Genomic DNA, 18,968 nt, shown 5'->3' with positions numbered 1-18,968 from the left:
TTCCTGCCACTACTACCATTAGCTCAGCTGAAACTAATGGCTGCAACAGTGAGAATACTTTTCTGTAGCACCCTCACATAAGATATATCTTAATGACAGCAACAACAACAGGGAGAAATTCAGACTTTGGGAATTGAAACTGAGAAAGATTCTTGACACATGGAAGAATGACAAAGCAACAGCTGACGGAAAAACCAGAGGTTAGGATATTTCAAGTGTTAAAAGATGTAAAGTGGTTTTCCTAGGACCCACTACTTTTCATATTCTTCACATGAGACCTTCTTTCTTTACCAATGTTGTCCATTTCAAAATAGTTTTGAAACTACTTTTTAACAATTTCATTTCATACTGCAACTTCACAGAAGGTGTGGGTATGATCTCTAGAGATAGCATTTATTAGTTGTGCAGGGAACCAGCAGAGGGAGCACAAGAGCAAGTCAACAAGTTATCCGGGTATCCAAATGATATTTTGTTGGTTTGTTTTTAATTCTCAGCATTCTATCCACCTCCATTTTTTGGAATTCAATTATCTACTAAATTTCTAGCAGTGAAGAGGCCGACACAGTGGACAGACACAGGTCCTGTAGCACCTCTCACTAGTAGAATATAGAGCCAGAGACTAAGGGTTATTGGATGTGAAATGGGTACCACAGAAACATTAAAAAACACAATTTCCAAGCAAGGATCTGTAGGCTTTGTGTCACCGTCACCTATGGGCAGAAGAGACAATTTGGTTCTTAAATAATATCTTTGAAAGAAAACATTAACATACAGAATAAGGGGGAAAGAAGGAACCAAGGTATAGTTTCAAATAGGTAATGAAAAAAAGACCTTTACTCAGTAAAACATTAACACTCTCCCCTTCCCCCCCCCCCCCCCCCCCCAAAGCATACCTAAGGACATGCTTTCAATTCCTATCTCACTTCCTACCTGGAAGTAACCCTTTTGGAGCTTCAAAGATTCTTCCATAATCATTATCCTCAAATTCCTGCATTATGGCCACTATATATCCAGCTAAAGATAATGGCACAGGTCTCTTGGGAACACATCAATAATTAACTTTCTTTTGGTCAACAGAAAGGATTACAGAGAGGATTTATAAAGCACTTTTCCCACCCCATGTCCATATTTCCAAGGGACTGATCTCATTCTCAGTTTCTAATCACCTTGGAATACAGTAACTAGAAAGCAACTAGTTTCAGAGGGGGACACTAAAAACAGCAAATAGTCCTGCAGCACCTTAGAGACTAACAAAAAAATGCAGATGGCATTGTGAGCTTTTGTGGGTTCAATCCACTTCTTTAGATGAATGGAGTTGAAGGGGTCCAGGTTCCAAATAAATAGCAGAGAAAGAGATGGGCAGGGGAGGCAGCAACTACTTTAAAAGTATTCAACTAGAGTGCAGATAATTTTCCATGATGAATTGCCCTCAGTGACGAAGAGCAGAGTACCTTTGCCTACATTAGTAACAGTGCCACAATCCCAAGGTAAATTTACTGTGTGAGCTTCAGGGATGTTAAAAATTGTGTAACCACTGAAATTTGTAGCAGCTACATATTTACAGATAGAGAGGCAGGTGTGAGCCAATGCACAGAGAGCCAGCCCCTGCCTACCCCTCCCACTGTTGCCTCTGACAGAGAGGCAGCAGCACAGGGGGTACAGCTCCACGGGAGCCAGTGCACATGGGGAGCCAGCCCTCGCCTACCCCACCCCCTGCTGTCTCTGACACAGAAACAGCAGCCACAGGTATAGGCAGCTTTGCGGGAGCCGGTATGCATAGGGAGCCAGCTTGAAAGCCAGCATACCTCGTGTACCAGCTCCCACTTGCTCCCTCACCCCCTATGCTGCTGCCTCTCTACCAGAGGCAGCATTGCAGGATGGGGAAAGTGGCTCTGCAGGAGTTGGTGCTCTTGGTGAGCCAGCTTTTAAGAGGCACTGCTGCCTCTATGGGAGGCAGGGGTGGGGGCAGTCTCTCACCTCCCTTCCTTTTGCTGTGTGTAACTGTTAAGATTAACTGAAAAGCCCAGACTTATTGGTTAATTGTATAAATGAGTACATGCTAACATCCCTAGTGAGCATGATATTTCAGATGATTTTTATTCTTTATGTAATTTATAGAATGGTAATACCTCAGTACTCCAAAAATGGATATAGGTACTACACAGTGTATTGCATGCAGATTCACAGCCTAACATTCAGATTTTCTTTCTTCTTCCCTGCTGAGTTTATCAAAGTCAATATATTAAAAATATAAAATTAGATAACCACTAATTTCAGGTTAGCTGGGAAATCTAGGAAGGAACACACTGAGCGTGCTTTGTGATTTTCTGGGACCTTGCACAGTCACTTTTGCAAATTGCTACCAAAGCATAATAGTCTTCTCATGCACTCACATCAATATTTTGCATTCATTTTACACAGATGTAAGTAATTGCACAAGACTTTAAGAGAATCAAACCCTATATGTTGTGCCAGCGTTTGGATTAGGCATAACTGTTAAGGCATGTCTACATAGCAACACCATTTTGGAATAACTGATGTTATTTTGAAATAAAGTGCACATCTATATAGCAAGCCTTTATTTCGAAATAATGTCAAGCTGGTGGACTTCTTACTCCAACTCCTGTGACCCTCATTTCACAAGGAGTAAGGGAAGTCGAATGAAGAGCGTAGACAGTGCCGAAAGCCGAATTAAGCTATTTAAACGTCAGCTACACAACTGACGTAGTTGAAGCTGCGTATCTTAATTCAACTTTTTCCCTGCCATGTAGACGTACCCTTAGAGAGAGAGAGAATTGCTGAGTAATGCTAGACTGACAGCTGCAGAGCTACAGATTAGGTACAGGACAGACAGTAGCAATATCTTCACATTTTGCCTTTGATGTGGGTTATCCCTGTTGAGGGAACCGATTCTTATGAGAGTTCTGGTTTAGTGCCCATTCAGTCCTTGCTCTTTCTTTTCAGACTGCCACCTAGTGCCAATAGTTTTGATGGTTTGATTTAGTAATATGGACATCTGCTTATTAGGAAATGGACCGAGAGCCCTATATTAATTTCATACATACAAAGGGATGTTAGATAGCAGTTATTTTATTTTTCAGCATGATATTCTGTCATTACTCTAATTTTCCATCCAGGCTTTTCAAATGCTCCAAGTCAGATACCCTTTCCTACTGAAAGCTGGATATACCTCCAATTCCCACTCCCTACTATCTATCAACACTGATCCCACATTGTCACATGTGTCTTGTATGCCAATCTGTCTCCATAATACTATCTGGTCCTACTGGCTCACAGACCATGGGAAAACCATATACTGTATCCCTGCTAGCCACAATTCAGCTCATTTTTATGAGCCTATTCCTGCAACCGTATACAAATAGAACTTCCATTGAAGTGACTTCAATGTATACAATGCACATGTGGAGACAGTACTATCGAGTCTCATATACACAAAAATATCAAACATGTATAATTAGTAATCATTATGAAGTGCCAGATTTCTACTAAAAGGAGAATTTGATAATTACTATAGGACTAAGAATTACAACTAAAAATAGATAAATAATGGGAATAGTGTTGAATTAAAAAACAAAATAGGGTAAGTCCTTAGATCTTCACTCTGTTCACTCCTTACTCAAACTCTGATAAATCAATGAGAGCATGCCTGACCTAAAATTAAGTAAACACTTCAAAGGTTCTCAAGATTTAGACCTTAGTTAAAAATACCGATAAAGCCTGGGATTATTATAGGAGAAAAAATATTAACAATCCAATTTGATACTGTTGATGCTGTTTGTTTATTTTCTGAATTTTCTTGGGCCAGACAAGCAAAATCAATGAAGTCAGTTTCATTTTTGTTTATAGCCAGTTTCACAGTGCTGCAAGATTTGAGTTGCAAGCCCTGAAGACAGAACAACTGGTTGTTTTAAAAACAACTGCTTCCATTGGAATGTTTAAAAGAATTTTGAAACACTTCTATGGGTCTTATGCTTAGTCAAAGTATTTTTCTCAAAAATCTACATCTCCTGAAGTTAGACTTTAGTTATTAATTTCCCTTTCACATTTGTAAACTACTCACAATAGGATTCATCTTCCTCAACACATCATCATGAATAGTACCTAAAAATTATACAGGAACTAAACTAATTGGATTATATGGGGGCATATCATGCCATCAGTTTATAAACAAAATCCCTGTTTGATATATTTCTGCTTAAAAACTAATGGCACAACATGCACCATAGAAATGGAATAGGAGTCTCCTTAAATGACTTGTAAAACCTATACAACCTGAGTGTGCACTCCTGCCTGTGGGATTTTTAACCACCATACAGAATTTTATAGTAGAGATCTCATTCACCATTTACATCTCAATTTTATATAAATGATAATAGATTTTCTAAAATGCTCTGCAGCTGTTCCCTTATGAATAAGCTGAGCCCATGGAGAAAATGTGGAAAAGGGAAAACTGTAAGTAATATTTACTGTTATGATATAGCCAAATCAGGAAATTACTATAACTGTGTATATCAAACTAAACAAGATCAATATTTATCTCTCCTACTGAAAAAAATACTAAAAAGAATTTGATGTGGTATTTATTTGACATTTGGGTTTAATTATCTGGCATTCCCACGTTTTGGCCTTGCTAAAAAAAAAAAAAATCTAGCACTCACATTGATATAAGAAAAGTTAAAGAGGCATATATGCATGCCATTTAGTCTAAAATTATGTTAGCTACAGGGCATGGCAAAGCATGAAATAACTGCTCCAGAGTACTTCCTCATGAGGGTGTGTTAGATAACTGTCTGCTCCAACACTAAAATAAAGCATACTATGAGCCACTCGCTACTGTGGGGTTCTACTTTGACTAAAAAGGTTGGTAAGACTAGAACACGTAGAACCCACAACAATCAGTGAGGTTGTGTAATATCAGGTCTTCCAACTCTGTTAAACACCTCTGCACCAAAACACTTTTGGCTTTTGAAGTTCCAACTACATCATCATATGCTGCCTTTAAGTTTACTTAGGCACATTCTCCCCTTTGCTGTTGTATACACACTACAAGTAGACTTTGTGCCACAGACAGAGCTGAGATTTTCACTAGAAAATACTTGGGTTTCGCAGAAGAATTAAATCATTTTAATGGCAAGTATTACAGTTTCTTCCTATTGGATGATAAAAAATGTTTCTCATATCCTGTTTCTCCTACTAGGTAATTCTTCTTGCCAGGGTTTCCATAAAATTATTTGATTTTTTTAAAGTTATTTGGAAGAGTTGGGATAGGACTATGGCTTCTGTTAATCATATGTTAAAGAGTCCCAATGTCAGGTTCACAAAATCTCACACAGATAAAAATTGGTGCTGTAAGAGATCATGCACCTGTATTGATTCAAAAGAAAGTGGCAAATGTCTGGAAAAACACACGCATACTTCATACTGAGAAATGTGTGTGTGGGGGGGGGAGAGAACTGCTAATATTTCAACTCCATCCTTCCAGACTAACTCCCAACAAAATGGCATCAAGTGTTCCCCCATTTGATACCCCTTAATTTTTGGAAATACTTCAGTTCACTCTATGCTCAAATCAAAGCTTCAAGGCTTAAGATTAGGGGAATGGGAATATTTTACTATTATGACACGTAATTTGTGGCAATAAAAACATTTGAAGTTTGTCGACCAACTGTTAATTAGGTGCCTGAGTTGAAAAGAGGCAGGAAAGGGAGTAGAAAACTCTAAATTTCATTCCCGAGCTAACAGAGGGACCACCGATTCTTTACAAAATGCTACCGAAAGCCACTGAGAAGTTCCACTTAGGCCATGGAAAAAATTAATAAAACGGAGCAAATAAGTTCTGTATTTACAGAGCCAGTGGATTATTTGCTGTTTTGGATTTAAAATAACTTAGTTTGTCCAGTGAGGAATCATTTTAGTTGAAATGAGAGTTATAAAGATACGGGATGTAAAAATACAAAACAAAAACCTGTTGGTACCAAAAGTTGTCTACTGTTCTAAAACAAAAGATTTTTAATAAACCTTTCACAAAACTTGAACCCTGATAATGTGTTGAAAAATCTACTTTACAGTCCCAGGTGGGCAAGGAATATTGCTTTATGGACATGTGTTATCGGAAAGGCCTAATGGATTTTTTTAAATAGTCTGCCTCTTACTATTAAATAAATAATTTGCTATTTAAAAAGGTGATTGTTATTGTCAAGAGATTTCCACTGATCAGCGTCCATTTTCTGTAATTACTCACGGATTCTTCAGAATGTTTTATATAACTCAATTCCACTCACTGTCTTAAATTTTTCCACCAACAGAACAGAGGAGCAGTTTTACTCTCCGACAGCACCGACAAGAGCTCAGATTAAAAGCCCATTTCAAATGGATCTGTTTAACCAGCCTACAGAACCTATGAGAAGCCTAGTGTTGAAAAACTCAACATTGTTAAATGGGCTGTGAAAGGCAACACAAACCCAGAAAAATAATAATTAATCCACATACACACTCTATGTTTGAAATAACAAATACAAAGGTTATTTATGGAATGAAAACATGGTAAATAGTTACTGTTTCTAGACAAAATGGCTTAAAAGATTTCATAATTTGCTTCCTCTGTACACGGGTATCTACCTCCCCCCTCCTCCAAATACACATACTGAAACACAAGCACAACTGTGTATAAAATGGGGAGGGCACTCAAAGATACAAACTCCCTCTTAGAAAGTTTGAATTCATATTAACCTAGTCATGCCTCTATGATGTTACATTATATCAGCAACATAAAAGTTAGAATATATCTCTTACTCCCTCTTAAGTAAAATAAAGAGTTAAAAAATTAAAAAGATTTAAAAAAAATCTATCAGGGAAAAAGTACACAAATGATAGTTAAAATCACCTCTCCTTCTCTTGTCCCCTCCCCCCAAAAATTTTTTAAATAAAAATCCTGGAGAAATAGTGGAACCTGCTTTCAGTTTTTATTTAATGTACAATAAATATGGACTTTAAACTTACAGTAGATATAAAACAAAGAACAAGAGTCACAATTAAACCTGGCCACTGGCAAGACAGCTAAAACTCATTGGCAAATACTAACAAAAACCCATTTAACAGTAAATAAGAAGAACATGATATATGGACGGACAGATGGAACTGCATAAACAGAAAAGAAAAAGCAGAGACCCACAGACATACGGAGAGGGCTGTTTTAAAAGAGTGAAAGATACTGATTTCCTTGGAACTAGTGTAGGAAAACAAACATATTTGTTTCCTTCACTGATGTTAAAAAAAAGTAATTAAAGTGAATCATAAGGGGGGCACACCCTGAAATAAGTAGAAGGGGGAAAACATTTGAAAAGGCTAAGGCCTTCTATAGATGTTCCAAATTTTAAGCAAGCAAATAGGTTTCACAAACTTAACATCTCTATATTAAAAATAAAGAGGGTGTGGTAAAAGGATAAAGAAGTGTCATGGGGTTTGGGGGAAGCAGGATTTTTTTTTTATAAAAGTTGACTGGCCTACCTTGTTCCCCAGTCCTCAGTTTGTCTCCTCATAGTCGCTGTCTCCCTGGAAGTACAGTGTGAGTGGTAATGACTGCCTGCCTCCCTAATGAGTCCATTTTCCTGCTCTTGATGTTGTGTATATACACACACTGCAACCTACCTTACAAACCACAGAGACGGGAAAGGGAGTGTGTGTGAGAGAGAGAGAGAGAGAGAGAGCAAGCGAGAGTGTGAGAGGGGGGGAGAGAGAGAGAGAAAGGCACACACAGACAAAGCCCTCCTACCAGACAGCAGACAACCCTCCTTCCCCTATCTAGCAAAATACAACTCGGCTAATGCAGCAACAGGTTCAATGCTGCCAGACTGAGAGTGTAAAAAAGGTATACAGTACAGATCAGGATTGCTGGCAAATAAACTGTTTACAGCCAGCTGGCTCCACCTTCCTTATTTATATTACAGAATGTTGGAATGCCTTGTTTCAGACAGTCCATGTAATTATCATAAATACATTTTTGTGCATATTAGCATGAAGCACTGAGACATATCAGCCATTCTGCTCTGTAACCTTATAGTTTTAACACATGCAGGGAAGGTGTAAACATATCTCTTTTGATAGGCAGGCTACACAAAGCTCACTGATGATTTTAAAGTCATGAGATCTTTCATGAACCAAGCTCCTGAAGACAGGTTTCCCCAGACAATAGGGAAGCAGGGAAAACTGATCTGGAGGAAGAGAAAGTCTCTACAAGAGGTTGCTCAGTAAGCAAACTAAACGAGAGGGCCATTCTCCCCCATTTTATATATATAGTATATTATATATAGAGAGAGTAAGCTTCTGCCCCTACAGCTATAATAATAAACTGTGCTTATGTCTGAACAGGTGCAATGCATATAGTACATAGTGTTACAAGGACAGAAATAAATCCTTCAAGTAAAGAAATCTTTTTCCAATGGCAACCAGGCCGAGGCTATTTAAAATAAAGGTCGGGGCTGAAACATGCTCCCCCACCCCCACCACATTTTTCCCACGGGGGGGGGGGAGGAAGAGGGAAGGAGTGATAGAACCAAGTTTCAGTGTTGCCACGCTGATTATTTTTACAGAAAATTCAAATATTACTAAAAACATTGCCACATCTGGAGAAAATATATGGTTCACATCGGTAAACCATAGTAAATGCTACATGCTGCCCCTAAAATGTTGCCACAGCCTTCCTTTTCACCACACAAACTTTATGTCATTATGCATACAAAACTTCTCTTGACTTAAATAAGCCCTAAGGTTGCAGATTCAGGAGAATAATGATACTTTGTAGTTATACGCATATCACCTTGAAGCTGAGGATCTCAAAGCATTTTTCAATGATAGGTACGCATTGATATTTTTATTGTCCCCATTTTAGATGGGGAAGCAAAGGCATAGAGAGATGAAGTGATTTGCCCAAGGACACATTGTGAATCAGTGACATAGCTGAGATTAAAGTCTAGCTCTTCTGGAGGCTAATCTAATGCTTTAATTATTAGGGAATTCTGCATCCCATGCTAAGTATTTAATCCTCCACCAATATGTTTAAAACATGTTGCTCCAAAGTGGATGGCTTAGTGATTTAAATAGGAGGTCCAAAACATCCAGACTCTCTAGATCAAGGTTGGGTAATAATTTTCACCGGGGGGGGGGGGCACTTAATGAATGTTGGTAGGTAGTCACAGGCTGGTTCCACCCTCTGGAAGGGATAGGAGCTGGGATAGAAGGGGCAGGGCTGGGGACTAGCTTCCCCCCGCGTTGTCTGTGAACGTAGTCTTTGAATTAAAAACATAGCAAAAGGTTTGCAGCTCCCAACCTTGCTACTACCATGTTGCCTGGCAGGTGCCCAGGTTACTGACACTATTTAAAGGGTTTGTGGCTCCAGCCCCTGCTGGGGTAGTGCTGCAACTAAAAGACGGGGGCCATTTAAATAAGATCCTGCTGCCTTTAGCCAGCGTCTGGAAATTCAGTGGAATGGGTAGCAGGATATAAAATAAAGTAATCAGATACAGTGCATGGGCCAGATCAAAGTGTTATGAGGGCCACATCTTGCCCAGTCCTGCTCTAGATCCACAAATCTGAATCCTAACAGTTGTCTACTTCATGCTTCATATAGTGAGTACATAATTTTAACTAGTCTGTAGCTGGTGCTTTTCTACATAAATAGCAAAAGCTCCCTTTACATGGTGATGTACTGTAAATACAGAGAAATTAAGCATGTTTTTCAGAAAGTTAATTTTTCAGAAACAATCTCCTCCCCCACCCCCATCAACAAATGCTGTTCATATTTTAGCGATGGGAGGCAGGGGAATATATAGAGTCAGAGTCTTAAAAATGGAAAAGTCACCAGTCCAACTCCTTAAGTAATACTGGAGCAAATTCACTATTGATATAAGTGAGGGAAAGACTTCTCTAGTCAATGAAATTGCTCCAAATTTATACAAGTTTCTCTGACACCAGAATTTGGTTCTAATACCACCTTTGTTTTCCTGAACTTCAACAGCATATACTACTGGAGAGGATGTATGTTCTTGTGGTTAGGACATGGGATTAAGCATGAAGTGGCTTCCAATTGTGGCTTTACCACTAATTTATTTCTGACTATGGAGGTATCACCTAATTTGTTAACATTTGTAAATGTCTTTGGTCTTTCTACGAAGGAAGATAGAATGATGTAGTATCATTGTCATTATGACAAAGAATACAGAAACTAAGTTCAGATTTACTGATAAGCATGAGTTAACCTGTGTGAAACTTCAGCAATTGAAGTTATTAGGGGTTTGTACACACACCTATACTTTTCATGTCACATGGGTAGTCCCTGAGGATATGTCTACACTAGCTCATTTAGTTCGAGCTAGGTAGGGTAATTAGGACAAGCGGAGTTGCAAATGAAGCCCGGGATTTAAATATCCTGGGCTTCCTTTGCATGTTCCCGGGTGCTACCATTTTTAAATCCCCCTTAGTCCGAACTCCGTGCCCGCAGCTACACGCGGCATGGAGTAGGTAGTTCGAATTAAAGATCCTAATTCAAACTACCGTTACTTCTCGTGGAGTAAAGATTGTATCTTTAACTGAACTAACTAGAACTGATCTTCCTGAATCTTTGCATAATTCAGCTATGTATCTGAGTCCTCCTCAAACTGCAGCAAAGCCGAGATCTGGATTTGAACTTCCTAACCTGGTATCCTTCATAAGATGAATTTAAACTATCCCATCCTTCCAATCTCACAACTTTTGAGAATCTGGAAAAGTTCAGCTCTCAATCCAAACTTTGCAACATAGGCTCATCTCTACCAAATCTTAAATCAAAATACAGTTAAAACTACCCCCAAGAAACCAGAGGAATGACTCAAGAAGAATCTGTTAGTTATCTTCCTCATACAGAGGCAGTTTAGAAATTTTCCTGGCAGGCAGAGGCAATTAAGAGTATGTGGGAAATGGCTTCCCTGGAGGCAGAGGCAGTTGTGTGCCTGGTAGTAATGATAGAGGGCTGTAGGCAGACACAGTTGACAGGCAGATGTGGTGTATATCTCTCCCCTTGAGAAGAAATAGGAAATGCGGGGGCCCCTGTAAGCAGTGGCAACTGAGATAACAAAGGTGCAGATTTTGCAGATCCCAGGGGCTAAAATCTGTTGTTACTACAACACACAGCCCTGCAAATCCTGTCCCCTCCAGCAGACCTAACATGGAGAAGGAGCAAGCTATCTTGATTCACTAGTGTTACTATCAGTCATGATTCGCATGCCTCTAAGAACAGGAAAGTACCTGACTACTGGGATCTCGGCCTAACTGAGATACAACATCGAAACTGTGGGCCTGATTTTCCATTATCTTATCATTCATGCAGCTAGCTATTTAAACCTACCCAATAAAGTTGTAAAACATTAATGGGGTGTATGAGACTGGAGAATTTTGATTGGTGGTATCCTGCAACTCTATAAATTAGTGTTGTTGATTAATTGCAATTAATTCACGCAATTGACTCAAAAAATTGTGATTAAAATTAATTGTGATTAACCACACTTAAAAAATAGAATACCAACTGAAATGTAAAATATTTTGGATCTCTTTCTGAATTTTCAAATGTATTGATTTCTATTACAACAGAATTCAAAGTGTACTGTGCTCACTTTATATTATATTATATTATGCTTTTTTACAAATATTTGCACTGTGAAAATGATAAAACAAAAGAAATTGTATTTTTCAGTTCACTTTATACAAGTAAGGGAGTGCAATTTGTAAGTGTAACTTTAAACATGTAGGGTTTTGGTTTTTTTTTTGTTACATAAATGCACTCAGACACAAAACATTGTAAACCTGTTGGCTACGTCTACACTGGCCCCTTTTCCGGAAGGGGCATGTAAATTTCACCAGTCGTAGTAGGGAAATCCGCGGGGGATTTAAATATCCCCCGCGGCATTTAAATAAAAATGTCCGCCGCTTTTTTCCGGCTTTTAAAAAAGCCGGAAAAGAGCGTCTACACTGGCCCCGATCCTCCGGAAAAAGCGCCCTTTTCCGGAGGCTCTTATTCTTACTTCGAAGTAAGAATAAGAGCCTCCGGAAAAGGGCGCTTTTTCCGGAGGATCGGGGCCAGTCTAGACGCTCTTTTCCGGCTTTTTTAAAAGCCGGAAAAAAGCGGCGGACATTTTTATTTAAATGCCGCGGGGGATATTTAAATCCCCCGCGGATTTCCCTACGACGACTAGTGAAATTTACATGCCCCTTCCGGAAGAGGGGCCAGTGTAGACGTAGCCTTACAGTCTAGTGATCCACCCAGTCCTCCTTTTTGTTCAGACAATCTCCAAGACAAAGTTTGTAGCAAGTTTGGTTACAATTTGCAGGAGATAATTCTGCCCCCTTCTTGTTTACAGTGTCACCTGAAAGTGAGAACAGGCTTTTGTGTTGTACTTTTGTAGCCAGTATTGCAAGATATTTATGTACTACCAGATATGCTAAACATTCATACATCCATTCATGCTTAGGCCACCATTCCAGAGGAGATGCTTCCAGGCTGATGATGCTCATTAAAAAAAATAATGTGTCAATTAAATTTGTGACTGAACTCCTTGGAGGAGAACTGTATGCCTCCTGTTCTGTTTTACCTGCATCCTGCCATATATTTTATGTCGTAGGAGTTTCTGATAATGATCCAACACACTTTGTTTTAAGAACACTTTCACTGCAGATCTGACAAAACACAAAGAAGGAACCAATGTGAGATTTCTAAAGACAGCAACAGCACTCAACCTCAGGTTTAAGAATCTGAAGTGCCATCCAAAATTTGAGAAGGATGAGGTACAGGGCACGCTTTATAAAAATAACAGTCCAATGTACAAAATACAGAACCTGAACCTGAATCACCATAAAAGAAAATCAATCTTCTGCCGGTGGCATCTGACGTAGATGATGAAAATTATTATATTTTGCTCATTATCAAGCAGAAACCATCAGCAGCATGGATGCATGTCTTCTGGAATGGTGGTTGAAGCATGAAGGAACATATGAAACTGAAGCACATCTGGGACATAAATATATTGTGATTCTGACTACTAGTGTCCTGCAAACACCTGTTCTCATTTTCAGGTGACACTATAAATAAGAAGCAGGCAGCATTACCTCCTGTAAATTGTAACCAAATTTGTTTGTCTAAGCTGTTGGCTGAACAAAAAATAGGACTCAGTGGACTTGTAAGTTCTAAAGTTTTGCATTGTTTTATTTTTGAAAGCAGGGGGTTTTGTACATAATTCATACATTTATAAGTTCAACTTTCATGATGAAGAGAGTGGACTATAGTACTTGTATTTGGTGAATTCAAAATACTTCTTTTGTTCTTTACAGTGCAAATATGTGTAATCAAATATTTTGTATTTGTAGTTCATATTCTTTAATGTGATTGAAATAAATATATTTGGAAGTTTAGAAAACATTTAAATATTTAAATAAATGGTATTCTGTTATTTTTTAACAACATGATTAATCATATGATTAATATTGTTAATTGTGTGATTAATCACGATTAATTTCTTTAATTGCTCGACAGCCTGACTATAAATGATAGTACAAGTTTCAAGACTCTTGGGAATCAAGCCCCATGAGTCTCGTATTATGACAGAGTGATAACTTGAAGACAGTAACAGTCCTTAATGCTTGTGTGGTCACTTTCATCAGAGGATCTGAAGATACTTACAGACAGTGCTTGATTTATCCTCCCAATCCTCTTGGGAAATAGTGTGGTACTATTATTCCCTTTTTAGAAAGGACACAGACTCAGATTAATCCTTTGTGTAAAAACCATAAGGTTAATGGAGGTTGAGACAAAATTATATTACATTCCATTTATACATTTATAACAGTAGGCATCTAAATCCATATTTTGGTGCCTAAATAAAAATAGGCTGATTTCAGAGGTGCTGATAACCAACAACTTCAAATGAAGAAAATGGGAGCTGGGAAGCGGAAATACCGACTTCCAAGCTGATAGTCTAATTTTGGGTCATGGCTTATAAAGGTAAGCCACTAGCTAGGCACAAGATGCTTTTAAACATGAATGTCCTGGAGGTAGGGCTGCTCACCATTCCCATGACTGCGGTACACCATTCCCAGCCAATGGTAGTTGCAGGAAGCAGTGCAGGCTGGACAACTACTTCCTGCAGCTCCCATTGGCCAGGAATGGTGAAACATAGCTATTGAGAGCTACCAGTGGCTTTAACTGCAGACACTCAGGTAAACAAAGCATCTCATGGCCAGCTCGCGGCATACCCTTACAAGTTGCGATCCAAAGTTGAAAACCCATGCACCAGTACATAATTCTCTATCCAGCTTTCCTCAGTGTCTGTTTTCTTTCCCATCCAGGGATGAGTTTTAGAGGGAACTGAAATCTAGACATTTGCAGGAAGATGCTATCTCTAATAAAGCCTTAAAATTAATGAAATAATGACAGACTCGTAAAGGCAGGTAAGGAATCACAGCAATGCACACAGCAGCGGCCCCATCTACAGTTTTTCCCAGGAGCTGCAGAAGCATGCTGATCTTCTTTAGTAAGGGAAAGACTGGGTGAACCCACAGAACCGTTACTGCTGGAAAGGAGTCTTTGCTTGCAAGGGACAACATTCTCCCATGCTCACTGCTGTATTGTGTAGGAATGTGAACAACTAGTTGACTAGTCGACTATCTACTGGATGGTCAACATGCTAGTCAACTAGTTGCTTCGCTTTCCTTTGCTGCCCCTATCTGAAAGAGGCAGCGGGGAAATGGGGGGTGGGACATCAAAGTGGCAACACCGCCTGGAGCCCAGGGCCAGACTGTGGGCTCCAGGCCTTGCTGCCACTTTGAAGTGTCGCATGCAGCCCAGGGCCAGCTGGAAGTCCCCAGCTGGCCCGGGCTGCATGCGGCTTTTCAAAGCAGCAGCACCATGTGGAGCCCGAGGTCAGCTGGGGACTCAGAGTCCCCAACTGACCCCGGGCTTCATGATGCATTGCCGCTTTGAAATGCTGCAGGGAGCATGGAGCCAGAGGAGGTCTGCTTGAGTCCCCACTGGCCCCGTGCTCCCCGCTGCGCTTTTGCTTTTGAAGTGTAGCAACAGCCCTGGGGTTGCTACACACTTTAAGTAACACTGCTTTAGATCACATATGCAGTTAGCCCTCTGCATGCAGTTGTGTTAATTCTGGCCCATCTCTTGATAGGTTTGTTATCCTAAAATTGTGCTTTCATGCAATCTGGTCACTGATGCAGCAGGCACAGCTAGCCAGTTCTAGACGTGTCTTTAAGAGGAGAAGCATCACATGTCATCTAACCACTACCAGCAACAACTGAAAGGATGCTTTATATCAGGGTGGGAGCCTTTTTTGGGGTCAGTGGCTGCTAACCTGCAGAGCTTTCAGTTGGGGGCCACACAAAAGTGAGAAAACACACACACACAAATTCCACAAAGCACCTTGACGTGGTAGGCTGTTCTTTTTTTATTTAGGATTTTAGTGTGATGGCTGAGTTTGCTTTTTGCAGGGAAGGGGCTGAGGGTGTGTGTGATTCCCACCCACCCCTTCCCTCAAGTCCTGCATGCCTCCTTAACTGCTAAGGCATTGCTGGCACTGTGTGGCTGGGGCCAAACTATACAGGGAAGGAGTTCTGGGGCTTGCCCCTTCCTCCCTAAAGGCACCCCATGCAGGGAAAGGTTCTGGGGATTCCCTTCCCTCCCACTCTGGGAACAGATCCCCCCCTTCGGTTCCTCCCTCCCACTCTTCTGGTCCCGCACTTCTCCTTACCAGCAAAAGGAATTTTGCTGGTAGCCTGTGCAGCTGCCGGAGGCTGGAAAGAAGCTCCAGCCTTTCCCACTGCCACCTCAGGGAAACGCCGCAGCGCTCCAGCACATGGAGCTTCTCCCTCCCCCCAGATCTGCGTGGGCCTCTCCCAGGTGCAGGAGAGGCACTGGAAGCATTTGGTCTCGAGCCTCGAAGTGCGTGCGCCCCAAAGGTACAAAAAAAGAGTTGCTGGGGGTCGGGGGAGGGAGCATGCGCCCCGGGGGCGGAAGCGCGCCCCGGGGGCAGGGCTGGGTGGATATAAGTGGGAGGGGTCTCGCGCGGTTGCCACAGGCTGCACTGGGTGTCTCGCGCACAAATCCGGCGGGGCAAAAGAGAAGAGCAGGGATTCTCCTTTTAAGGTGGCCATCTTAAAGTCTCTTCTCTGCGTTTCACCGTCCACTGCCTCGCAGCACAGCAGTGTGCCATGGAATACCATTTCAGAAACACTGGTCTAGCAGCATTACCAACACTTCCACTGCTTACTGTGCTGTTAGAGAACATTTAGAAGTAAATTCGAGCTAAATAACAGCACAGAACTCTTAGAGCTAGAATTGGTGGCAGTACAGGCAGTCCCCGGGTTACGTACAAGATAGGGACTGTGGATTTGTTCTTAAGTTGAATTTGTATGTAAGTCAGAACTGGTACATATTGTAGGGGAAACTCTAGCCAAACATTTCTCCAGAGCTCAGTTTTATTCTCCGACACCTCACTTCCCTCACTCCTTTATTCTCAAGCTGAGGTGTCTGCTGAGAAAAGCCGCTCCACGTCTCCCTGGTCTGCTGGGGGGGGTGCTAGCTTCGCGTCTCCCTGGTCTGCTGGGGGGAAGCAGCTGGTGCGGGGTTGCCTCACCCCGTTTGTAAGTAGGGATCCGATGTAAGTCAGATCCATGTAACCCAGGGACATGCCTGTAAACAAACTTTGTGGGACTGTGGGAAGCTTGGCCACACTCATGAAAAGTGGACATCCGGCTAACTAAAATTACTCCGGATGATGGATATTTCTGGATGAGAGAGTTCTGGATTAGAGAGGTTCATCCTGTAGTACAACTGATTCTGTGAGTTGATACAAGGTGGCATGCAAGGTGTTGCAAGTTTGTTTGTTGCAGCTCTCTTTCATGTACTGTAGGCAGAACCTACAAGTACTAACAACAATATATCTGAGCTCTTTTACTTCCAGTTAGCCCTTGCCACTACACAACCAGGTCTAGTGGACATACAGGCATGACTGAAAGAGACAACTGGATCACCAATGTCCTGGAGTGTGTGTGCAACTTTGTTCAAATGTAATGAGGAAAATGCCAATTAAAAAAGCAGAAGAGCCCTGCAGTGCAGTAGTAGGATTCAAATTAGATACCTATATGAAGTGATTAAAAAATAGGTTTTCCAAACTTGAAGATAAGAGGACAGCAGGGGTCAACAAAAATGTAAAAGAACTATGCAAATGCTTCTTATCCCTACAAAACTGCTGCTGAAGATGCACTAAAGACAGAGGAGAGAATGACAATGTGTTTGTGGCATACTGAATAATGCGCAGCATCTCAACATTTCTCCTATCTCAGCAGTCATTACTGAAAGCCAGACCCACTTCAACAAAATAATACTTTCCACAAATAGAGCAGCTTTCATCCACAAATCTCAAAATGCATTACAGTCTCATAGACTCATAGACTTTAAGGTCAGAAGGGACCATTATGATCATCTAGTCTGAACCCCTGCACAGCGCAGGCCACAGAATCTCACCCACCCCTCCTAGAATAATCCTCTCACCTATATCTCAGATATTGAAGCCTTCAAATACTTTGAAGACCCCAAGATGCAGAGAATCCTCCAGCTGTGATCTGTACCCCACGCTACAGAGGAAGGCGAAAAACCTCCAGGGCCTCTGCCAATCTACCCTGGACGAAAATTCCTTCCCGACCCCAAATATGGCGATCAGCTAAACCCTGAACATGTGGGCAAGACTCACCAGCCAGACACCCAGAAAGTTCTCTATAGTATCTCCTATCATCGCTCCATTGACCTATTTACCACTGATAATGAATGGTCAATTAGTTACCAAAATCATGTTATCTCATCAAACCATCCCCTTCATTAACCCATCTAGTTTAATCTTGAAGCCAGATAGATCTTTTGCCCCAACTACTTCCCTTGGAAGGCCATTCCAGAACCTCACTCCTCTAATGGTTAGAAACCTTCGTCTAATCTCAAGTCTAAACTTCCTACTAGCCAGCTTATATCCATTTGCTCTTGTGTCACTAATGAATCTAACCTTACCACTCCCTCAGTTGAGAGGCTGTTATTATTCCCATTTTACGGACAGCAAAATGGAGCAAAAGGAGGAAATTGCTTAATTTGTACCACCAACAACACAACTCGGATTTTGGACTGGGAGTCCCATACTCAACCATTAGAGTACACACCCTTTTTGTACCAGAAATAGGATTTCAGTTAGCCCAGTCCATTAACAAGAGTGAAGTCATGGCCTCTAAACTGTAGATGGTTTCTTCTAATATTATTTAATCAAATGTCCAGTCAAATATTATGGACCAGATCCTAAACTAGGGAAAACTGACACAGCTTTGTTAACTTCAGTGGTACTATTTCCAGTCTACACCAGCTAAGGATCTGGGTCAAAGTCATGATGCAGTATTACTGCATAATAACCCACAACCTTTATGATGATCATTTCCTGTCACATGCACCAGTAAACTTTACATGAGTGCAGAAAGTCCTAATGTGGACAGACCCAAAGTGACGACAGGTGAAGATGCAATTTCACAACATAATGATACTTTACTAGACTACCAAATCAGAGAACAATAAAATTAATAAGCTCTATTCCCTGCCCCTCAACACTACACACATATACATTTGGGGTCCTCATTTCTTTAATATTTTAAAATAAATAAATCTCCTTGGTCCCATTTTTGTGCTACAATTTTTGGCACCTAGCAAAGCCCATACAATCATTCCACTATCCAACTATGTATCTGCTTTTTCTGCCCGTTCCTTAAGGGTATGTCTACACCACAGCGTTATTTCGAAATATCTTATTCCGAAATAGTTATTTCGAAATAGCGTGTCCACACTGATAGGACTCTAAATTGCATTTAAGGTTCTGGCAGGAAGGGCAGGA

General features: G+C 40.8%; 1 protein-coding gene across 43 annotated transcripts in view; it reads right to left on the bottom strand.

Annotated features, from left to right (window-relative positions):
• The window catches only part of ZBTB20 (zinc finger and BTB domain containing 20), a 723,674-nt gene that overhangs the window by 668,098 nt on the left and 36,608 nt on the right, over positions 1-18,968 (bottom strand). For 29 of the 43 annotated variants that reach the window (XM_075906072.1, XM_075906027.1, XM_075906017.1 and 26 more), the window contains exon 1: positions 7,528-7,894. The exons of 4 other annotated variants lie outside the window; for them this stretch is intronic. The gene's annotated coding sequence lies outside the window, so the exon portion shown is untranslated. Of the gene's footprint in view, positions 1-7,527; positions 8,400-18,968 lie in introns of those variants that run through there. 10 more of the 43 variants (XM_075906273.1, XM_075906282.1, XM_075906257.1 and 7 more) reach the window with 7 other exon arrangements.

This window comes from Pelodiscus sinensis, chromosome 1 (genome assembly GCF_049634645.1).
Source record: "Pelodiscus sinensis isolate JC-2024 chromosome 1, ASM4963464v1, whole genome shotgun sequence".
Classification (NCBI taxonomy): Eukaryota; Metazoa; Chordata; order Testudines; family Trionychidae; genus Pelodiscus; species Pelodiscus sinensis.
The sequence above is the reverse complement of the archived record's forward strand: the minus strand, read 5'-3'. Positions and strand labels throughout refer to the sequence as shown.